This window comes from Anolis carolinensis, unplaced genomic scaffold, assembly GCF_035594765.1.
Source record: "Anolis carolinensis isolate JA03-04 unplaced genomic scaffold, rAnoCar3.1.pri scaffold_8, whole genome shotgun sequence".
NCBI lineage: Eukaryota > Metazoa > Chordata > Lepidosauria > Squamata > Dactyloidae > Anolis > Anolis carolinensis.
The window spans coordinates 19,502,300-19,523,471 of record NW_026943819.1 but is presented as its reverse complement, the minus strand read 5'-3'; the positions used below and the strand labels follow the sequence as shown (position 1 = coordinate 19,523,471).

General features: G+C 40.0%; 1 long non-coding RNA gene across 4 annotated transcripts in view; it reads right to left on the bottom strand.

The window, feature by feature from the left end:
* LOC134293414 (uncharacterized) overlaps nucleotides 1–21,172 on the bottom strand; it is a 478,005-nt gene that overhangs the window by 34,594 nt on the left and 422,239 nt on the right. For 2 of the 4 annotated variants that reach the window (XR_010000388.1, XR_010000385.1), the window contains one exon: nucleotides 14,653–14,747. The exons of 1 other annotated variant lie outside the window; for it this stretch is intronic. This is a non-coding gene — a long non-coding RNA (uncharacterized LOC134293414). Of the gene's footprint in view, nucleotides 1–6,664; nucleotides 7,335–14,652; nucleotides 14,748–21,172 lie in introns of those variants that run through there. One more of the 4 variants, XR_010000386.1, reaches the window with a different exon arrangement.

Genomic DNA, 21,172 nt, shown 5'->3' with positions numbered 1-21,172 from the left:
TACTTTATACTAAGGACTGATAGATAGCCTCCAACTATTCTCATATGGCAGAAAGAGTCCCAGCTAATACCCATATGTCAGGAATGTTAAACATTTCACATAGGTAGGCTTGTTGCTTTTCTGAGCTACCCCTTATAACGTTGTTTTCTCAAATTAATTTACTCCTAGTTAAATATCACTCCTGTGTGTATATATTAAAAACAATCTTATTAAATCTTCTCATTATTCATTATTAGAAGAGCTCATTATGTTGCTCATTAATTTTAGCTGTGTTATTACTACTATTGCCCCCACCATTACTTACTACTACTACATAATTAGCATTATCACTAACACCTAAAATAAATTTAAAATGGAAAGTGCTAAAGTAATTACCTCAAATGAGCCAGCTTCCCCCAAAAGCAGTGTCTTAGAAGTAATAATGTCATAAATGTCATTACCTAAACTTGTTAACAGGGAACATTGGCAGGACTTTATCTCACAAAGGTGGCAAACTGGCATAAAAGCAGAAATATCATCTATGGTGACATCTCCTATTGCACAATGCAGAGTCCTTTGCTTATCTAACAGGGAGTCCAGTTTTGGGACCATTGAGTCAAGAGGCATTGCTATCTTGCAACCAGAAGGGCTATGAGACCAAGAGTGGCTGCCCTAACAAGTTCCTGGAAACAAGTGATGGTGCAAATATTGCAGAATGGCAGCTTCATGCAGCGAAGTCCTTAGTTGTTGCATATTACTACCAAGCTCTTGTTCAGACAGAAAAGTTTTCTCGAAAGATTCAAAGGCATTCTGGACTCTGAATGGAGCTAAAGAAAAGGTTTTTCCATTACAGTAGAGTCTCACTTATCCAACATAAGTGGGCCGGCAGAACATTGGATAAGCGAATATGTTGGATAATAAGGAGAGATTAAGAAAAAGACTATTAAACATCAAAATAGGTTATGATTTTACAAATCAAGCACCAAAACATCATGTTATACAACAAATTTGACAGAAAAAGTAGTTCAATACGCAGTAATGTTATGTTGTAATTACTGTATTTACAAATTTAGCACCAAAATATCACGATATATTGAAAACATTGACTACAAAAATGCATTGGATAATCCAAAACGTTGGATAAGTGAGTGTTGGATAAGTGAGACTCTACTGTATTCTGAGAAATCAGTCTGAAGACTACAAGAAGATGAAGTTCTTAATGAAAACTCTGAAACAGAGAAAAGGAAATAGTGGGTCCCATGATTAGAGAAATAAAATAAAATATATGAGGCCTCATAAGCTTCATAGGGATACAAAAAGCTGTCCTAGGCTGAGTGGTGCTATTGTTCCATCAACTCTGACTGGCAACAATGGCACTATAGAGTTTCAAGTGGGATTTTGCTATCATCTGCCTTTAAGTTGACTGTGACTTGCATGCCTTACTACAGGAAAGGAGATTCCACCTGAACATCAGGAAGTATTTCCTCACTGTGAGGGCTGTTCAGCAGTGGAACTCTCTGCCCCGGACTGTGGTGGAGGCTTCTTCTTTGGAGGCTTTTAAGCAGAGGCTGGATGGCCATCTGTTGGGGGCGCTTTGAACGCGATTTCCTGCTACTTGGCAGGGGGTTGGACTGGATGGCCCATGAGGTCTCTTCCAACTCTACTATTCTATGATTCTATGATTCTATGATTATCCTGATAAGATTCATTCAGAGAAGGTTCGTGATTGCCTTCCTCTCGCCCTGAGAGAGAAGTGGGTTTCCATGGCTCAGCTGAGATCTTATCCCCCCCCCCCCCCCCCGGGTCATTGCATTAGGTATTTTTGTTTGGATTCATTCACTCCCACATCCAAAGTATACCTTTCCAAATGCTTTTCTTCATACAAGTAGACTTCACATGGGGCTAAAACAGCTCTGTTTTGCCGCTTTTGGCTAAGCCTGGCCGGCGACTGTCGACATTCCTCCCAAAGTGAAGAGGAAGTGCCAGAAGGTGCTTTCTCCACCACCACGGGGAAGAAAGTCTGCTTTTGGTAGCTCCCAAGGAGCTATCCACACTTTCCCCCCCTTTTTCCCATATGATGGGGAAAGGATGGTGGGGCAACGTGTGTTGCCGCCCTTTCTCCCATCTGATGGGGACAGGGTCCCAACACAACTTGTCCTCTCCCTACCATAAGATGGGGGAAGGAGGGAGAGTGTACAGGGCACCATGAGGTACCCCACGTGCCTTCCCTTTCACTGGTGACTGCCTGAAATATGGCACAACTGTCAGCGTGGGATCAGGGTGCGAGCTTCAAGTGGGTTTCTCCAAACTCTGTTCAATGTCAGACTCAAACACATCCATAGTCTGAAGTCCAAACATGTATTTAACATCTACAAACATATTTACAAAACACAGCAAAAGCCATCGCTCTGAGCTGGCATTTCTCTTTTGCCTCTTGCCTCGGCAAGCTCCAGCTCAACACACAGAGATAAGAAAGCACATTCCTCAGTCCGAAGGAAGTTCCTGGCTTCCAAGGCTGGAAATCATGCCTGATAGGTCAACAGCAGGCTGTCAGTCTAACTAGCCTGCTGTTAACTGTTCATTTCTGAAACACACACTCTTGCAAAAACAGCAGAAACACTTGATTTACATAATCCAACAACAACTTGAAAGGGATGTGTGATGAGGTCCCAACAGAATAAAAACTACTGGCAATCTAACTTCCACTACTGATGTCCGCGACATTCTCATGCAGCAGCAGCTTTACAAGCATTACCATTAAAAGCAGAAACTATTCACCTGCCTTTAGATAGTCCTAAACAGTGGATGGAAGTACCCACTGGGACCCATTTTATCATCTATTGATGACAAACCAACTCTCCCATAATTAGCGTTCAATAGGAACGCTTGGTACACCCTCTGACCAATTATCCAGCAGGTATAGTGGAGGCACAGATGAGTAAGCCTCTCATTTCCTTCCTTTTTTGTAGTTGCAGTTAAGTCCCACCTGGGAAGGCAAAATTGTATAGCTTTGTCATTCCCCCCAGAAGCAGAATGTTTCACAATTGAGCTGTTGATGTCACAATTAAGGGGGGGGGGACCCAAAACAGAGTGGGCCTGGCATCATTTCCTTGACATGAAAGGCACTGATGATAGCTGTTCCAAGTAGCACATAATTTGGTTTTAAAATTGCCAAGTTTAAATTATTAACAAACAGACAAGCACAGCAGGATGGGGAAGGGGAATATTCTCTCCTCCTCCCTCTCTTTCTCTAATGAAATATATTCCTTGCCAGCTTGGCTCTTGGAGTTGTCACCATGTGATACGAAAGATTCTCTGATGTTATGCATGCTAGAAAGAACAATAGCCTTATATTCCTCCCCCTCCCCTTTTATTCCTCTATAAAGATGGCTTTGTTTCAAGATTTGATATGTTTCAGTAATAATTGGAAATGGTCTAGGTTGAAGGGCAATTTTGCTTTTTGCTTTTTACAGAGCTCAAATGAACTAAACATGAAACGGAGGGAAATACAGCAAGCAATTTGAGCATGCTGGAACATTGTGAGCTTAAAATTATTTTAAAAGGTCTTGGATTCTAATGCACTTATCAACACCAAGTTGGACTGTTTGTGGTTGATAGCTTGAGATCTGACATCTATATTGCATCTCTCTCATGGCAATGCAACCTCTGACACTAATTGGTTGAGCTGTTATAGAACATTCCCTGGCATTCCACCTGCTCCGGAAACAAGCTGTCAGCAATATCTACTGCAACAACAACACAAGTTTCCTAGTCCAAAGTTTTCGCGGGAAAGAAAATTATCAGTTTCTTGGGGATTACAATCTCACACAGGTGCTAGGGAAGAAACGGCAGCATGCCAGAGGTTATTTGATGCTATGATGCTGTGCATTCTTCTGAGGAGAAGACTTCACTATAACTCTCCATGACTATGGATCTTGTAGGAATCAGCTTTACAAAGAGTCTGTACTGTCCAATGTTTTAAAGATCAAACCAGGGTATATGTGGCCAATCAACATCAGAGTGTGGTCAGAATAGCAATCTATATATATAAAAGAGTGATGGAATCAGGGCACCGGACAAAACAACAAAACTACACGCCCCCCAACCTCAAAATTTGACATCACAATCCATCATCCACGGCTCTATGGTTGATACAACAAAAAGAAAAGAAAAATAAAGTCCTAGTTAGAGGGAGAGCAATAATTGTTTTTATCCAATTGCTGCCAGTTAGAGGGCTAAGCTCCATACATTAGACCCCCTCTATCGTCACCACTTTCACAGTACACAAACAACCAAATGCATACTAAACATAAAGACAACCATACAACACACATTCAATACCACCACTACCTCAACAATTTATCACCAACACCGCCAGACAACGCCACAGCAACACGTGGCCGGGCACAGCTAGTAGTTAATAATGAGGAAGAACACTCAAGCAAGCCAGGAGAGTCTGCAGCACTTTTTCCTAAGGTCAACATTTTGCCCTCTCATTCCCTCTTTTACTTTTGGAGTTAACTGAATGCAAACTATTTTGAACTAACCTTGTATCTAGTGAAGTAAAAATGGAAAAAAAGAATTGAAAATATAAAATATGATTGAAAAACATAAAATGAACCCTGGACTGTTAAGAATATTTTTAGTTTGGGATTTATTTTGCACAAGAAGGTGCAAATGATTATATTGGACAGAAACCAGCATGTCTTGTGGAGTAAACATTTTCTGTGGGGAACACATAATTTTCTGCACAAAACAGCTAGGTGTAAATTTTGCACAGAACAAGACAACTAGCCTTCAAAAACTGTGTGTTTTTGAAGACATAACAGGAAGACATAGCTAAAAAATAGTCATTGATACCTTCGAGAATAAATTCCGTGAAATATCTCATCCCTAAGCTGAAGCAGGCTGAGGACAAAGGAGGAAAGAGAAAGAGAAACTGAAACATTTCAAAATGTAGGATTACTTAGGACTGTTCCGGCCAAATCAGGGCAGTTGGAGATATGCAAGACAGGTCTCCAGTATGTTCTCCTCTCATTGGGAACATCTCTTAAGACCTCAAGCAGCAATTGACTTTTCCAGGCTTGTCATATTAGACTCCAGAGATACCCACTATGGCTTTCCCCAGGGAGGCCTCCAATGTGCCATACTCTGTATATATATACACATAGGGTACCTTTATTTGTTTTGTTTTTTAAAAAAAAAATCCAGACCTTTTCATAGATTCCATTAATCTGTTGCATTTTCCTTTCCATTTATTCCCCTGATACTCGTGCATGCTTTTGTTGCTTTTAATACAATGACAGTTGTTTTGCTGTTTTCCTTCTTGTTGTTGTCTGAGCTGCTTTACTCATCCATGTCACCCTGACAATATTTTCCTAAAGAATTGGACAAAGGGATGGATAGATGTGGGGTGGGTCAGAGATTTTGAGAGGAGAAAAGAAAAAGGCGGCAAGGCAATCACACCATTGCTTCAAGATGTATTAAATCCCATGCGGAACAATGAACCTACTTTAATCCACAGCTTTCTGACTTTTTTTCTTTTGGCTTGTCCCATTATTTTTCCCAGTGCAGCAATTCTAAATCTCAGACGAGCTTTCATCCAGATTGTAACTGTGAAAATAGCACCCGAGTGGTTTTCTCCGGCTCATGTAGCTCCCTTACAGACTTTTATTCCATTTCCGCTTGCCTCCTCCTCCAAGTCCAAACATGATGGCTTTACCATAATGAGGATGCCAAATTGGCAGACAGGCTGGCTTGCCTGATGCCTCTTCAAAGCCAACGCTTCCGGATACAGCCTGTGGTGCTTTGCAGAGAAATTGGAAGGTTACTGCTCTTTGCACAGGAACCTTGCACCAAGCCCATGGCATCCGCATTTTGATCGGCCATTATCTGGCAGCAGGAACAGGGCGCTTTGACTAGATATTGCTATATTTATCAGGCGCAGAAGAATTCTCTTTCTGTTTGTATTTTATTTCTTGGAAACTTTCCTTGCTCATTCTCACTCTTTCTTGCTCCCACACACAAGCTATTTTCCCTTAGTTGTTGGGAGATGCTTGTCTTTTATACTGTTATACACGAGGAAAGTAACACGATTTCTTTTTAGAGAGAGAGCTGTACCAAAATGGGCTTTTGGAATTTTAAATGCTATCTATAATGCTATCTATCTATCTATCTATCTATCTATCTATCTATCTATCTATCTATCTATCTTATCTATCTATTAATAGAGCCCCGGTGGCGAAGTGCGTTAAAGCGCTGAGCTGCTGAACTTGCAGACCGAAAGGTCCCAGGTTCAAACCCCGGGAGCGGCATGAGTAGCTGCTGTTAGCTCCAGCTCCTGCCAACCTAGCAGTTCGAAAACATGCCAATGTGAGTAGATCAATAGGTACCGCTCCGGCGGGAAGGTAACTGCGCTCCATGCAGTCATGACCTTGGAGGTGTCTACGGACAACGCTGGCTCTTCAGCTTAGAAATGGAGATGAGCACCAACCCCCAGAGTCAGACATGACTGGATTTAACGTCAGGGGAAACCTTTACCTATACATACATACACACACGCATGTGTGTGTGTATACATACATATACATACATACACATAGAGTCAAGAATAACATATTGCGTATTCTGGTTCTGCCTCTGAACCTATGGCTAAAGAAAAACAAGAAAAACAGACCCGATTAAATCTTGAGAATTATATTTAATCCAAAATCATTATATGCCGCATCTACACTGTAAAATTAATGCGGATTGACATCACCTGACTTAAACAGCCCTGGCTCAATGCTATGGAATCCTGGGAGTCCCAAGTTTAGGTACCACTCCTGCTCCGGTGAAAAGGTAACGGCACTCCATGCAGTCATGTCGGCCACATGATCTTGGAGGTGTCTATGGACAACGCCAGCTCTTCAGCTTAGAAATTGAGATGAGCACCAACCCCCAGAGTCAGACATGACTGGACTTAACGTCAGGGGAAACCTTTACCTATCAATTAATTAATCATCCGTTGTTTGCCTTCAAGCTGATCCCAAGAAGGTAACCTATGAACACATGAAGTTCTCTTGGCAAATGTGCCTTGCCATTGATTTCTTATGAGGTTGAGAGTATAAATGGCTCAATATCACCCACTCTACAGGTTTCCATGGCCAAGTGAGGATTCAAACCCATGTAGTTCTAACATTCAAACCACTATACCACACTGGCTCTCTGCTCCTTCCCATCCGTCTTATCTATCTGAGGTGCTGTAGCCTATATTTAAAAAAAGGATCTGTGACTTCGGTCCTTGAATGCCTTGAATAAATCCCATTGTGGATTTGCCATGCCCTTGGCATGGAAGTCAGCAGCTGCCATTGAGTCTAGAGTAAGAGAAGAAGGAAAAAAATCACAGGTGTATAAAACAGGGCAATAGCATTAGTACACTAGTATGGAATTGAGATAGGGGACAAGAAAGACTTCACATTCAGGGTACATATGTTGAACATATGTTGGGCCGGGCTGTGGCGCAGGCTGTTGAGCAACCAGCTGCAACAAATCACTCTGACAAAGAGGTCATGAGTTCGAGGCCAGCTTGGAGCCCCGTGTTTGTCTTGTCTTTGTTCTATGTTAAAAGGCATTGAATGTTTGCCTTATATGTGTAATGTGATCCGCCCTGAGTCCCCTTCGGGGTGAGAAGGGCGGAATATAAATACTGTAAATAAATAAATAAATAAACCAGTACAGGTGAGACCACCTGATAGAGCTGCTGAGTAACTTCCATGCATGGATGCTCAAGCCATGAGGTTTGTATTTCCCATTTTCCTCCTTCTGAGGCAGTTCTTCTGCAAAACAATCAAATGGCTATGCCTTTCTGCATTGTGGTGGTGCTGCCGACTTGTAAAGATGTGCATAACTGTTGGGAAGGGCATCTTATCTGTTCAAGGCTTGATATCCCATCCAGTTCAAAGTATTGTGAGTTAGGAGGGGATTTCCCATATCCTGTTGTGAGAAAGTTTTGGGGAAGCTATTCAGCAAAATGTTCCTCCCTTCTGTCTGGCCAGTGCTACAAATAAGTCGATACTTGTTTCTGGCTTCGATATTTAGAAATCACCATAGAGCTGTCTGACTCTCCTTCAGCTCAGATGCCTCAGCACTTGCTGCATCTGTGGATCCTCTCAGCTTGGCATCTGCCTGCATCTTAGGCTTTCCTTCTCCTGGCATCCTCAAGGTTGACAATTCCTTCCTAACTCAGCATGACAGGCCAGATTTTCAGCAGATGTTAACACAGCAGAGTTCCACTCCCAGCTCAGTTTATCCAATTAGCAAAAGCCCCGTTTCACCATTCAGCATGTGAAAGCATTGCAAGAGGCAAGGATGTACTAAAAGCAAAACAGTGGAGACCACCACTCAGTTTAAGTCTGGTTCAGACAGCCATTTCCCACCCTGCCAAAAATTTAGGTCATGTCATGTGGAAATGAAGATTGACATTTCCACTTGGGTTGGGTTGAATCTGCTCTGGGAATATTTTGACCCCCATATGGATAGCGATGTAAAGCGTATTCATAAAGTTTCTCGTTTTGACAAGTAAGGGTGTTTGACATGTTGAGATGCTCCTTCAAAAAACTGGCAACCGCCCTGAGATATTTCATTGTGAGAAGTGCAGAAAGACCAACTCCTCCTCCCACATTTAAGGCCTACACAGTTGGCAGAAGCCTTTTTGCAAAATGCATTTCTTTTCTGTTTTGCAAAGCAAAGCAAACCCATTTGCAAACACACCACAAGTGCCGAAGGACAGGATTAATGATGAACAAGAGATATTCTACCCAGTGCTTCTGCTTATAAAAACAAAGCCTCAGAAATCGTCACCTGCACAAAAAGTCTCCTTTAAAAAAATTGTGGTTCGTAAACAAAGAAAATAAAGCCTTCATGGAATTGGAGCAAAAGGACAAAGTACCGAATAAAGCAAAACAAACCAAAAAAGTATCTCTCAGACTGGTGGAAAGAAGTGTGTGGTCTTGTCTCCCCACCCACTTATTCCCTTCCTTTTAAAGACTGTTCAAATTTCTAAAACCCATCACCAAGGCTCTTTCAAATACTTTTAAATTGTTGTTGTTTTAAGAATGTGGTTTGCTAAGGCGGTCGTATATTTTGAAGGACAGATTTCCTTCCTCTGATACGTTTTAATTCATAGAATTATAGTACCATAGTCCAGTATTTATGATTACACTTAGTCACATCTAACAAAGTATGTCCTCTCTAGGAAATGTCTAGGTCCTCCAATGTGACTCTATTGTTTTCTTGGACCAGAAGGTCTTCATTTCAAATTTTTGTTCTCATGTCAGGAGCAACCGGAGTCACTTCTGGAGTGAGAGAATTGGCCGTCTGCGAGGACGTTGCCCAAAGGATGCCCGGATGTTTTGATGTTTTTACCATCCTTGTGGGAGGCTTCTCTCATGTCCCTGCATGGAGCTGGAGCTGATAGAGGGAGCTCACCTGCACTCTCCCTGGGTGGGATTCGAACCTGGCAACCTTCAGGTCAGCAACCCAACCTTCAAGTCACGAGGCTTTAGTCCACTACGCCACCGAGGGCTCAATAAGGTTACTATTATCCATGGTTTCGCAAAAGTGTGTGAATTCTTGGAATGGACTCTCTCATGGTTACAAAGGTCATACTTTAACTCTTAATTTTAATAGAATGATACTTCTTAATTCCATCATGCCTCATAATTACAAATAAATCCACTTTGTGTGAATAAAACGTTGCACCTAGTGCTGAAAATTGCTACAAAATGTGTGGGTGTGTGTTTTAAAAAGTCTGAGCGCTGCTCAAACATGTACAGCAATTTCTTTGGAGGGCCTCAAAGTCAACACCTTTTTAAAAAAAACTATTGTGCCTTAGAATCCACTGAAAGCACATACAGATGCGCATGGCCCTCCTTTCCAATTTTACTCCAAAAAGCATGCGAAATAGTAGAGGCTGGATGACAGTGTATATGTCCCAATGTCTCCTAATGGTTATCTCCAAGGACACGGCAGTCTCCAGTTCTTGTTTGACAATTTAACTATTATCTTGTACCACACATCATCTTGGCTTTCACATACCTTTGCTGTATACAGCAGGAACCTTTCCTGGGAAAGTCAGGTATGAAATAACTTGGAAAACTGTAGAGAATAGGGCAGGAGGGGGCTCATGTAGAGAGCTGCTGCAGTACAGACTTTGCTGGGTGGTCAGAGAGCATGGAAGGAAAGAGGATCAAGGAGGTGCGAGAGATAATTCTGTGCATTAAGGAGTCAAAAGCCAAACTAAGTCACAGTGATTTGTAAGAAAGGAGCTAATGTTGAAGTCTGGGTGCACCTTTATGGTGTGGGCTGCTCAAACTGCTATTAATTAGATGGCAAAGAGCAAAACGGGAGTCTTACCCTAGGGCTACAAGCAAGAGAACTGCTCGTAAAGGAGCTGTGAAGAAGAAAGGCGAAAAGGAAGGTGAGCTCAGCTAAGTGCAGAGATGAGGAGGAAGCAAGGATGAGAAAAAGAGCTCTTAGCAGGACATCAACAACTGCAACTCCCTGATGGTAACAAGATATAGTCCAGGTGCCATGCTGAGTGCTGATGGTAGTGTTGCCCAGTTTTCAAAACAGAAAGCATTTACCATGCAAAATCATCATCACCATCACCCTATTTTCTCCCAGAATAAATCTCTCAAGGATTTTCACAAAATGGGTATTAACATTTTTAAAATTATTAGCTCTTGCCTACATGAATTACATTTATGAAAATATATATGCCATCAGAGCAGATCACCGCACCCCATCATCATTCCAGTGATGTAACTATTCCCTTTGGAGGGTCGTGGGTTTGTAATAAAGTTACATTTCAAAAAGCACCAGAACAAGTAAGAGCACAATTGTTTTATTGATTTAATGGTGAAACCTTTCTAGCTATTTCTGCAAGCCATTTTAAAAAGCATCTTGATAAGTATTCAGATTTTATGCTATTTTTCTCAGCACACATTTTCTTCTTGAAAAATGGAAAAATATGGAAAAATAATGAGCAGTGCTGCAAGTAATGTACTATGTTAACTTTTCCCCATCATCATAATGAATTTTCTTGGTTTTTATATAGTGCAATGAATAAGGAAAAGAATAACTGTTGAAAAACAACTTTCCAAGTTTTTTTTTTCTTCCTCACTATGATGTTGGAACTGAAAAAAGGTGAAATAAATACATTTTTCAAAGGAATAAGAGCTCACCATTTTTCACATGGTTCTACTGATAAATGTAACATATATTTACAGATGGAAAGGTGTGAGTATTATTGAAATGTGCATAAACGAATCATTTGAGAACAAAGAATACAAAAATATTGTGACATACTCATTCTGGTTTATAATCTTTGCTATTCAGAACATGATCTATGCAAAATTCATGTTTTGCTCAGAAAACACCTTTTCTGCACAGAAAATACGTAATTTTTTTAGCATATAACAATTATTTTATGTGCAGGAAGTGCTATTTTCTGTTCAAAAGGTGCTGTATTTACATCTATGTGTATATATGTATCCAATAACACACAGCTGTGCATTTTTTTTTACGGAATATGTAGGTATAAAAGACATTATTGCATTGGTAAGAAAATTGTTAGAAGTCCTAATTGTTCTTCTCTGGAATTAAATTAGGGAAGAATTACACAACTAGTTCTCTGCCCCACTGACATGAAGTCCTGTTCATCCTGCTCCTCGGTTTTATTAAAAGTTCAAAGTACAATTTTTGGCATTCCACATTTGTGGTTTTGACTTTTGTAGATCTGATTATTCATGAATTTGATATTTAAAAATTCTCTAGAAATCTTTAGGTGTGATTCTATGGCCAATTTCATGCAAAGATTCCCATAAAGTCATGCTAATGAACTTAGAGATTATGAGAGAGAACATTTTAATCAAATCCATGAACAATAAAATCTTCAAGAGTCAACCAGAAGAAATTAACCACAGAGTTGTGCTGAAGAACCTAGAAATTCTGACAGTTCTCTAAGGCAAAATAACAAATATTTTAATTCATGGTTTTCCAACTTTTACAATGGTCTCATGTCCCTAACCCCAGTGAATGTGCAATGCTAGCTTTAGTTAATTCCTCTAGCAGTCTTCTAATAATGCTGTAAGGAAGGCCAGAATCATAAACCCCATATTAGTGTGTATGTGTTGGGATGTGTGTGTTGGAAATGTGTGTAATGGGTGAGATTTGAATAGTTGGGTAGGCGATGTGAATGCTCCTTTCATGTCCTACACTAGCAATGAGATATGTCATTATCCACAAAGTGGGGAACTGGCTTCCGTCCTTCCAAACATAGCCTTTGTATCATATATGAATCATTATCTTTCCTTTCCAGTACTGTGAGAAATTTACAGTGAAGGCAAACCAACGGGGAAAGAAACTGTGTTTTGCTCTCATTGAAATTACAACTTGGGGCTAGTCTGGAAGGGAATGAAAGGGCAAGTAGGGGGAGAAAACAGCCGATTAAAATCTTGCCAAGAGGCATAACAGCCTGAGAAACCGAAGTCCTTACATTATATAAGAAAAGTTGTCAATAATACAAGTTGACTTTCTCCATCGAACTTGCTCTTTTTTTTTCTTGGATTCATCTTTCTTCCAGCAGCCAAGGCTTACTGTCATGGCCACATCAGCCTTAGAAAATTCCCTTCTCATTTCTACTCTAATGAATCTCTTATTGCTGCTCTGTATCTGAAATAATGACCAGAAGACATTGCTGAAGTACATATGAAAAAGCCTTACAATGTGTTCTGATCCACAAATGAATACACTGAGAAAGGATGGACCTGCTGTGTGGCTCCATCTATGCATTTCAGATCACTCCCTTCTCACTGAAAGTTTAATTTGTGTTATTTATTTACAGTATTTATATTCCGCCCTTCTCACCCCGAAGGGGACTCAGGGTGGATCACATTATATACATATAGGGCAAACATTCAATGCCCATAAACACATCGAACCGAGACAGAGACAGACAGACACAGAGGCAATTTAACCTTCTCCTGAGGGGATGTTCGATTCTGGCCACAGGGGGGAGCAGCTGCTTCATCATCCACTCTTGATGGCACTTCCTCATTCCAATGTTGTAAATTAGTTAAATTTGCCTCCCCACTTTCATAAGTGGTACCTTATTTCCTACTTGATAGATGCAACTATCTTTCGGGTTGCTAGGTCAGCAACGAGCAGGGGCTGTTTTTTATTTTTAATTGACGGGTGCTCACCCCGCCACGGGCTGGCCTCGAATTCATGACCTCATGGTCAGAGTGCAGCAGGCTGCTCGACAACCTGCGCCACAGTTTATTGCAGCAGGCTGCTCGACAACCTGCGCCACAGTCAGGCTATCTTCTATTTAGTCATATTTTATGAGACACCACTCTATATCAGGAGATCTCAGGGCAGCTTACAATAGCATCAAACACATTAAGCAGAGTTTGAAAAGTAAAATAATTAAAATAAGTGAAAAACAGACGAGAATTAAAACTTTAAAAAATAAAAATGATAAATAAAATCTTGGGATTCATTAATAAGCCTCAAAGGTTTTGGTGAACAGCCAAATTTTAACTAGAGGCCCAAAAGAGTGTTGGCAACAGGTGGGCCTCCATGGGAAGAGCATTGATGGTTGGGGTGTCATAGCTGAGAAGGCCTTGTTCCAACACGTATTGATTGATATCACTGGTGGGACTCACAACTATTCTCAGCTGTTCTTCCACTAGAACAGTGGTTCTCTACCTGTGGGTCTCTAGGTGCTTTGACCTACAACTCTCAGAAATCCCAGCCAGTTTACCAGCTGTTAGGTTTTCTGGAAGTTGAAGGCCAAAACATCTGGGGACCCACAGATTGAGAACCACTGTACAAGAACAATCACTTTGTCTAGTATGGAAGAAATGAGGTAACCAGGCATGGAAATAAAGGAAGTGGGACCATAGATCAGTGGTATAGCCTTTCTATTAAAGAGGCTGCAGATTCCTTCACTAACATCTCTACTTTAAAAGATCTCAATTAGAAGGACATCTTTTTGAAATCTCTGAGCACCTTCAAGATCACAAACCAGAAGTAGACTATACTGGGCTTAAAGGTCTTCTTTATTATCTGCTATCATGTACCTGTTATTGTTATTCTGAATCTTGGGGCAAATGGATGTTTGCAAAAGAAGCTAGCTGAATCTTACTTCAGTGTTGATAATGGGAGAACATTCTCTGTTTGGAATCAAAAGCAAGTCACATGGCTTGTGATATGGACATGTTTTCTCCACCAGACATCTTAAATTGTTTCTGAAGGCAGTTTTTTTTTTCATTACACTAAATAACAGGGCTGGTCCTAGGCATGAGAGAAGAGGAGCTCTACCTAAAGCATCAATATTGTCCCTTGAAAAAAGGCAGGCAAAGCAAAGGGAAGCATAGTCATCCTGTTGAAAGATACAATGTTTAATGTGTCTCAGTCTGCTCGTGCCTGATATATCCCAGCATTCAATATATTCCTGAAAGGCTCAAAGCAAGAAAGGCACAACAAGTATGAAGTTAATGCAGAAAGGCTACTGGAAAGCCTTATCAGACCAACACAGCTTTAGCCACTACCTGAAACATTCCATCCCTTATTTCTTAAGACTCTGTTAATAGAAACGACATGTCTGACTTGTAGGGTCACACTTACATCAGTGGCCAGCCAATGTTTAACAGCAGGTCAACTCTGCTCGGAATCACTTCTCCCTCTTTTCCGCTCCACTGCCAGCCTCCAAGCAACCATCTCTGAAAAGATTGTAGACATTAGACATCATAGCTATCTAGGCTTCTGCAATACAAGCACACATATACACCCTAAGGGAAAAGTGTGTGTTAAAGCAGTGTTTGAATTTTCTTCTCCCTTTGCAGTCTGCACATTGATGGCAGATAAATATGTAACAAAAAGGTCCACTGTAGGTTTGGGGGACAAGGTGTTCTCTGTAAAGATCCATCATTCATTGGGGGATCCTGGAGAATATCTATGGAGAGTGTCAGTGTGGGGGTCAGGGTGTGTGCTGGGTGGGTTTCTTCAAACTCCATCAATCATCTTCTCCGGATCACAGAACCCTGATGAATTGGTTGCAATCGTCTGCCACACCAATTCCAATGTCAGACTCAAAGACATCTCTAGTCTAAAGTCCAAACATTTATTCAATATCTACAAACATATTTACAAGGCATAGCAAAAACCATCGTTCTGAGCTGACATTCTTCTATAGCCTCTCGTCTCGTCAAGCACAGCTCAACTCACACAGAGATAAGAAAACACATTCCTCAGTCTGCAGGAAGTTCCAACCTCCAAAGCCAGAAATCATGCCTAATAGGTCATAGCAGTCACAACAGGCTGTCAGTCAAAACTAGCCTGCTGTTAACTGTTTCATTACTGAAACACACACTCTTACCTAACAGCAGAAAACACTTGCTTTACATTTCATACACATACAAACATAATCCAACAAAGCAGTGAGTTGGGTCCATTTGTCATCTAGACTCTATTTAATTTTTTTTACAATATTATCATTATAGATGCTGAATGACGAACACCCCCATTACCATATTCAGAAGCTCAAAACCATGGGAGCAAGGTAAGAGACTGGCTTGGTGGCTCACCATACAAACCATGGAGATGCTAATCCTGATCACCCCACTCTAGATCAGTATTGCCATTTCTGGCATTTGTAGATGCCCCAGAGTAGCGTTAATGAATCTGGAGCAGTTACAGAACCATGGATGTAAATTAGGAACCCATAATTGCAAAACAAAATTATTAATTACAGTAGAGTCTCACGTATCCAACATTCGCTTATCCAACGTTCTGGATTATCCAACGCATTTTTGTAGTCAATGTTTTCAATACATTGTGATATTTTGGTGCTAAATTCGTAAATACAGTAATTACTACGTAGCATTACTGCATATTGAACTACTTTTTCTGCCAAATTTGTTGTATAACATGATGTTTTGGTGCTTACTTTGTAAAATCATAACCCATTTTGATGTTTAATAGGCTTCTCCTTAATCTTTCATTATCCAACATATTTGCTTATCCAACGTTCTGCCATCCTGTTTATGTTGGATAAGTGACACTCTACTGTATTATTATTATTATTATTATTATTATTATTATTATTATTATTATTTTATTGTATGACACAGCAAACAAAATAGATATGCTGGATTTCGTTACACAAAATCACAAGTCGAACACTTCCCAAGTGTCTAGGACTGTGTGATGTTATTATTATTATTATTATTATTATTATTATTATTATTATTATTATTATTTTATTGTATGACACAGCAAACAAGATAGATATGCTGGATTTCGTTTCACAAAATCACAAGTCGAACACTTTCCAAGTGTCTAGGACTGTGTGATGTATTTTCGGATGATGCGTGCAGATCCCAGTAGGGTGGCCTTTTGCAGTTGGGGTTATTATTATTATTATTATTATTATTATTATTATTATTATTTATGTCACACTTTTCCCCCAAGAGTGGATTTAGAACCCTACAAAAATTAAAACAATTCAAAACCTTACAATATATTTTAAAACTGAGAAAAACCATAGTAATAATCATAAAATAATTATTACAATAAGTAGTCTAAACAATTCAAACCAATTAAAAGAAATACATTAAAAACAGAGGCAAAATAGCAAAACGTTGTACTATTAAAATGTCTGGCATTGGGTTTAAAAAGCATGGAAAAAAATACTTGCTGATTGAATGGCAGCAATGTGCATACCTTCTAACTGTCTCAATAGGGCCAATTAATCACATATCATTCCACTTTTTCATCTGTTTTTTTTAAATATTCCTGTTTCTCTTGCCTCTTCCCATTGTCTCTTCTGGCCACATCTTACTCTGATTGCTGAAGAATGAGTTCAAAGTGCAAAGCAATTTCCACTCAGCTCTACACTGGGGAGAGAAGAGGGCAGAATCTTGCCTTTCCTTTATGGCCTTAGGCAAAAGCAAACTGCTGCAGCCTCTTCAGACTTTGTTTTTCTTATTAATACATTTTACCATCTTGATCATGCTCTGATGTTGCTTGACCACACATGTTACAGTTTTCAACTATTAAATATTGGAAGAGATCAAGAAGGAAGATATGCTAGAATCCAATGCCTGGCAACACCATTAAGAAGGTTAATAATAATAATAATAATAATAAAACTTTATTTATACCCCGCCACCATCTCCCCAATGGGGACTCGGGGCGGCTAACATGGGGCCATGCCCAGAGCAATACAACATAATAAAATATAAAAACAACATATCATAACACCATTTAAAATACAATAAATAATAATAAACAGAACATCAAGAAATCAAAAAAGAAAAAAAAAAAACAATAAATCAAGGGCAGGCCGCTTGAACACAAAGATAAAACCCGGAGTGAGAGGGACAGAGAAGTACTCCACTATGGGCAGGGACATTTGGAAGGGGTAATCTAGAGGATAGAAGTTCAGAGGGGAGTAATACGGAGATATATGACAGAAATTACTCACCGAAAGCACAATGGAAGAGCCATGTTTTCAATTCTCTCCTAAAAGCTAACAGAGTGGGAGCTTGCCTTATTTCAGTAGGAAGTGAGTTCCACAATCGGGGGGCCACAGCAGAGAAGGCCCTCTCCCTTGTACTTACAAGGCGAGCCTGGGATATAGGCAATGGTGATAACAGGGCCTCTCCGGATGATCGCAAGGAACGGGCAGGTTTATGGAAGGAGATACGATCACGGAGGTAGGTGGGTCCCAAACCGTTCAGGGCTTTATAGATGATGGTCTGCACCTTGAATTGGGACCGGAAGATGAACGGCAGCCAGTGGAGCTCCTTAAACAAGGGAGTGGATCTCTCCCTGTAATTTGCCCCCGTTATTAATCTGGCTGCCGAGCGTTGGACCAGTTGTAATTTCCGGGCCGTCTTCAAGGGAAGCCCCACGTAGAGTGCATTACAGTAGTCCAGTCTGGAGGTAACTAGGGCATGGACCACCGTGGTCAAATCAGACTTCAGGTTAGTCTCATTTTGGGTGATACAGTCCTTTTATTAGCTTGGACCTGACCCATCTAGGTGTTTCTACCCCATGGAACATTGTAGTATTTGTGACACCAACAGAAACCAAGCTGGCAAAATTTGAAATTTGAAAAAAGAAATAAGTAGTTCCTATAGGTTCATCCTTACCATTGGACTAATACTGGGGGTCAATGAGAAGGAGTAAGGTGAGGATATCATAATAGTATGCATTGTGCGATGGCGTTACTTCATTTGCGATGGTTTAATCTAATTACGAAGACTCAATCCAGACGCTGCCACCAATTGCGATGATGCTAAAGCCAATTGGGAAGACTCAAGCCAATTGTAATGGTGTCAAAGCAAATTGTAAATGCTGTTTCCACTGCTGAGGGGATTTTTGAATATTTTAATCCCTCTAGATTATATATATATATATCATCTTTATATGAGGGGAAGGATTACAGGAGGTGATCTTTATTTCAAGATCCCAGCCTCTGTCTCTGTAGTTAGGGATTTCTGTGTTGTTGTTCCCTTTCTGAGGTAACTGTGACTATTACTCTTCCCCAATTAGGTGATTTATTAAGGTAACTGCCACCAACGTGAGGCTTTTGAATTATCACAGATTAAATTTGACTCCACAGACGCAGATGAGATGTAATGAGTCAGTTGTTAGCAAAGAACAACAAGTTTATTGTGTACAAAGCTTATGGTTGCAGGTTGATTGATTTACTTATGGAACTTTAGATAAACAAGTGGTTTAATAACTCTTATAACCACCACACCAGTAGTCTCTGGTGTAATTCCACTCTCACTCTCCTACTGATGATATAAATTGTAGTGAACTCTAACCTCAGCTGAGCTCCTTAGTGAACAATGTCCCAACTACAATAAAAGCCTTTAATTTGATCTACTACCGATCAAATTCCTGATCACTAGTCCTTCCCAACTAGGGATCTTGACTAGGCTCCCTTTAGTCTGCCTTGACTAAAGATTTTGGCCAGGCCTGTCTCCTCAGCCCTTCTTGACTGAAAAACCTCCCGCCACGCACTCCCTGGCTTCTTTTTTTTAAACTCCCACTTTTTCCTTTTCTTGGCTCTGCCCACTTTTCCCTCTGGTGAGCTAGCCAGCTCCGTCTCCTTGGTAACAGCACTATTGTGGATTGAAACAAGATGGCTTCTGTTTCAGCTACTGTGTCAACTAAACACAAATACATACTCTAACACAGGGGTCCTCAAACTTTTTAAGCTGAGGGCCGATCCACAATCCTTCAGACTGTTGAGGGGCCGGATTATCATTTGAAAAAAATACAAACAAATTCCAATGTACACTGCATATGTCTTATTTGTAGTGCAAAAACAACAACAACAACAACAGCAACAAGAACAATGAAAGAACAATACAATATTTAAAAATAAAAACAATTTTAACCAACATACATTTATCAGGATTTCAATGGGAAGTGTGGTCCTGCTTCTGGCCAATGAGATAGTCAAGTTAATTAGGGTTGTTGTTGTTGTTGTTGTTGTTGTTGTTGTTGTGTGCCTTAAAGTCATTTCAGACTTTGGGTGAGCCTAAGTCTAAAATTTATTTATTTATTTATTTATTTATTTATTTATTATTTACTGCATTTATTTACTACATTTGTATCACACCCTTCTCACCCCAAAGGGGACTCAGAGTGGCTTACAAATTATATGTACATACAATATATTATATTATTAGCATAGCACAATATTAGCATTATATATTACTATATTGAACTATACCACTATACTGTAATATTATTAGTAATATTATATGTAATATAGAATATATAATTAATATTATTATATGGTATTATTATTAGTGTAATATTGTATTACATTATAATATTATTATCAATATTATATGTATATACAATATATTATATTATAAAACTGAGGGCGGGGGCCAGGTAAATGACCTCGGAGGGCCGCATCCGGCCCCCGGGCCTTAGTTTGGGGACCCATGCTCTAACAGTTAAAATTAAACATAATAACTATGACTTCTCCACACATTGTGTGGCCAAACCTGCCCTCCTTAAATAAGCATCTTGTCTAAATGAGTAGTGGAGGATTCTGTTGAATTATCAGTGTTCAACTGTCAGTGTTTAGTAGGTTTCTGTAACTAGAACAAAAAGAAAAAAGGATCTTGCCCATTGACTCAAAAATCAAAACATCTGGAGCCACCCATGGTTCTAGCAAGTTTTTGGTTTCTTTGAGATCCAAAGTGGCCTGTGGACTTCGTGAAACCCACAATGCCATTTTGAGACTGCTTAAATCTTCCAATGACCTTTCACTTGTCTCCAATTGCTTTCAATTGCTTGATGAGGCAAGAAAATTTCCCCATATTTCGAGGACTCATAAGGTAACTTTGCGTCCAAGAGAAGTGACACAGATATAAACTTTCCTTTTAAGACAAGAGGCAAAAGTTATTTTTTTCTGGATGAGACGTGCAGCCTTCAAAGTTACCTTGTGGTACCAATGTCTTCAGATCCCTGGTCATTTCCCACTCCTGTTTCAGCACTAGCTACCACATTGGCAAATGACATTTTTAAGATTAATGTACAGCTTCCAGAGTGAGCAGTTATAGGAATATTTATTCCATTATGCAGCCGTGACCATTTAGCACATATGATCTCTGCAGATCAGTTACACTGTCTGATCAAAACATAGTTGCACAGAGCTATGCCATCCTGAGATTTGTCTCTACTGTACTGCCAAATTATCGTTTGTAACATCTTTGACTGTACAGCTGAACCCATCCATTTTCTCATTAAAAGTGTGCAAACCATTGAAAGTTTCTTCCACCACGTCTCCAAGTTCAGCTTCTGTATCAAAGGAAAAGTAATGTATGTGAATAATTCAAAAGATGGAAGGGATGGTCAGCAGAAATGGCAACCTTAACGTGGTGAGATCAGATGGAGAAGATGCCCTCAAATGACAAAGACCGATCAGCTTCTGAGAAAGATTTATTACTGTCCTTCAATAATCCAGCTCTCTTTTCAACTAAGCTCTCTGGTTTTCACTAGGGACATGACCAATACTTGCAAAACATCTCATTCTAACCAAGAGAGAAATTCCTGAGAAATCACCAACCTCCAAAAAAGTTCTTGCCTCCGGAATGAAATAAGACAAGGC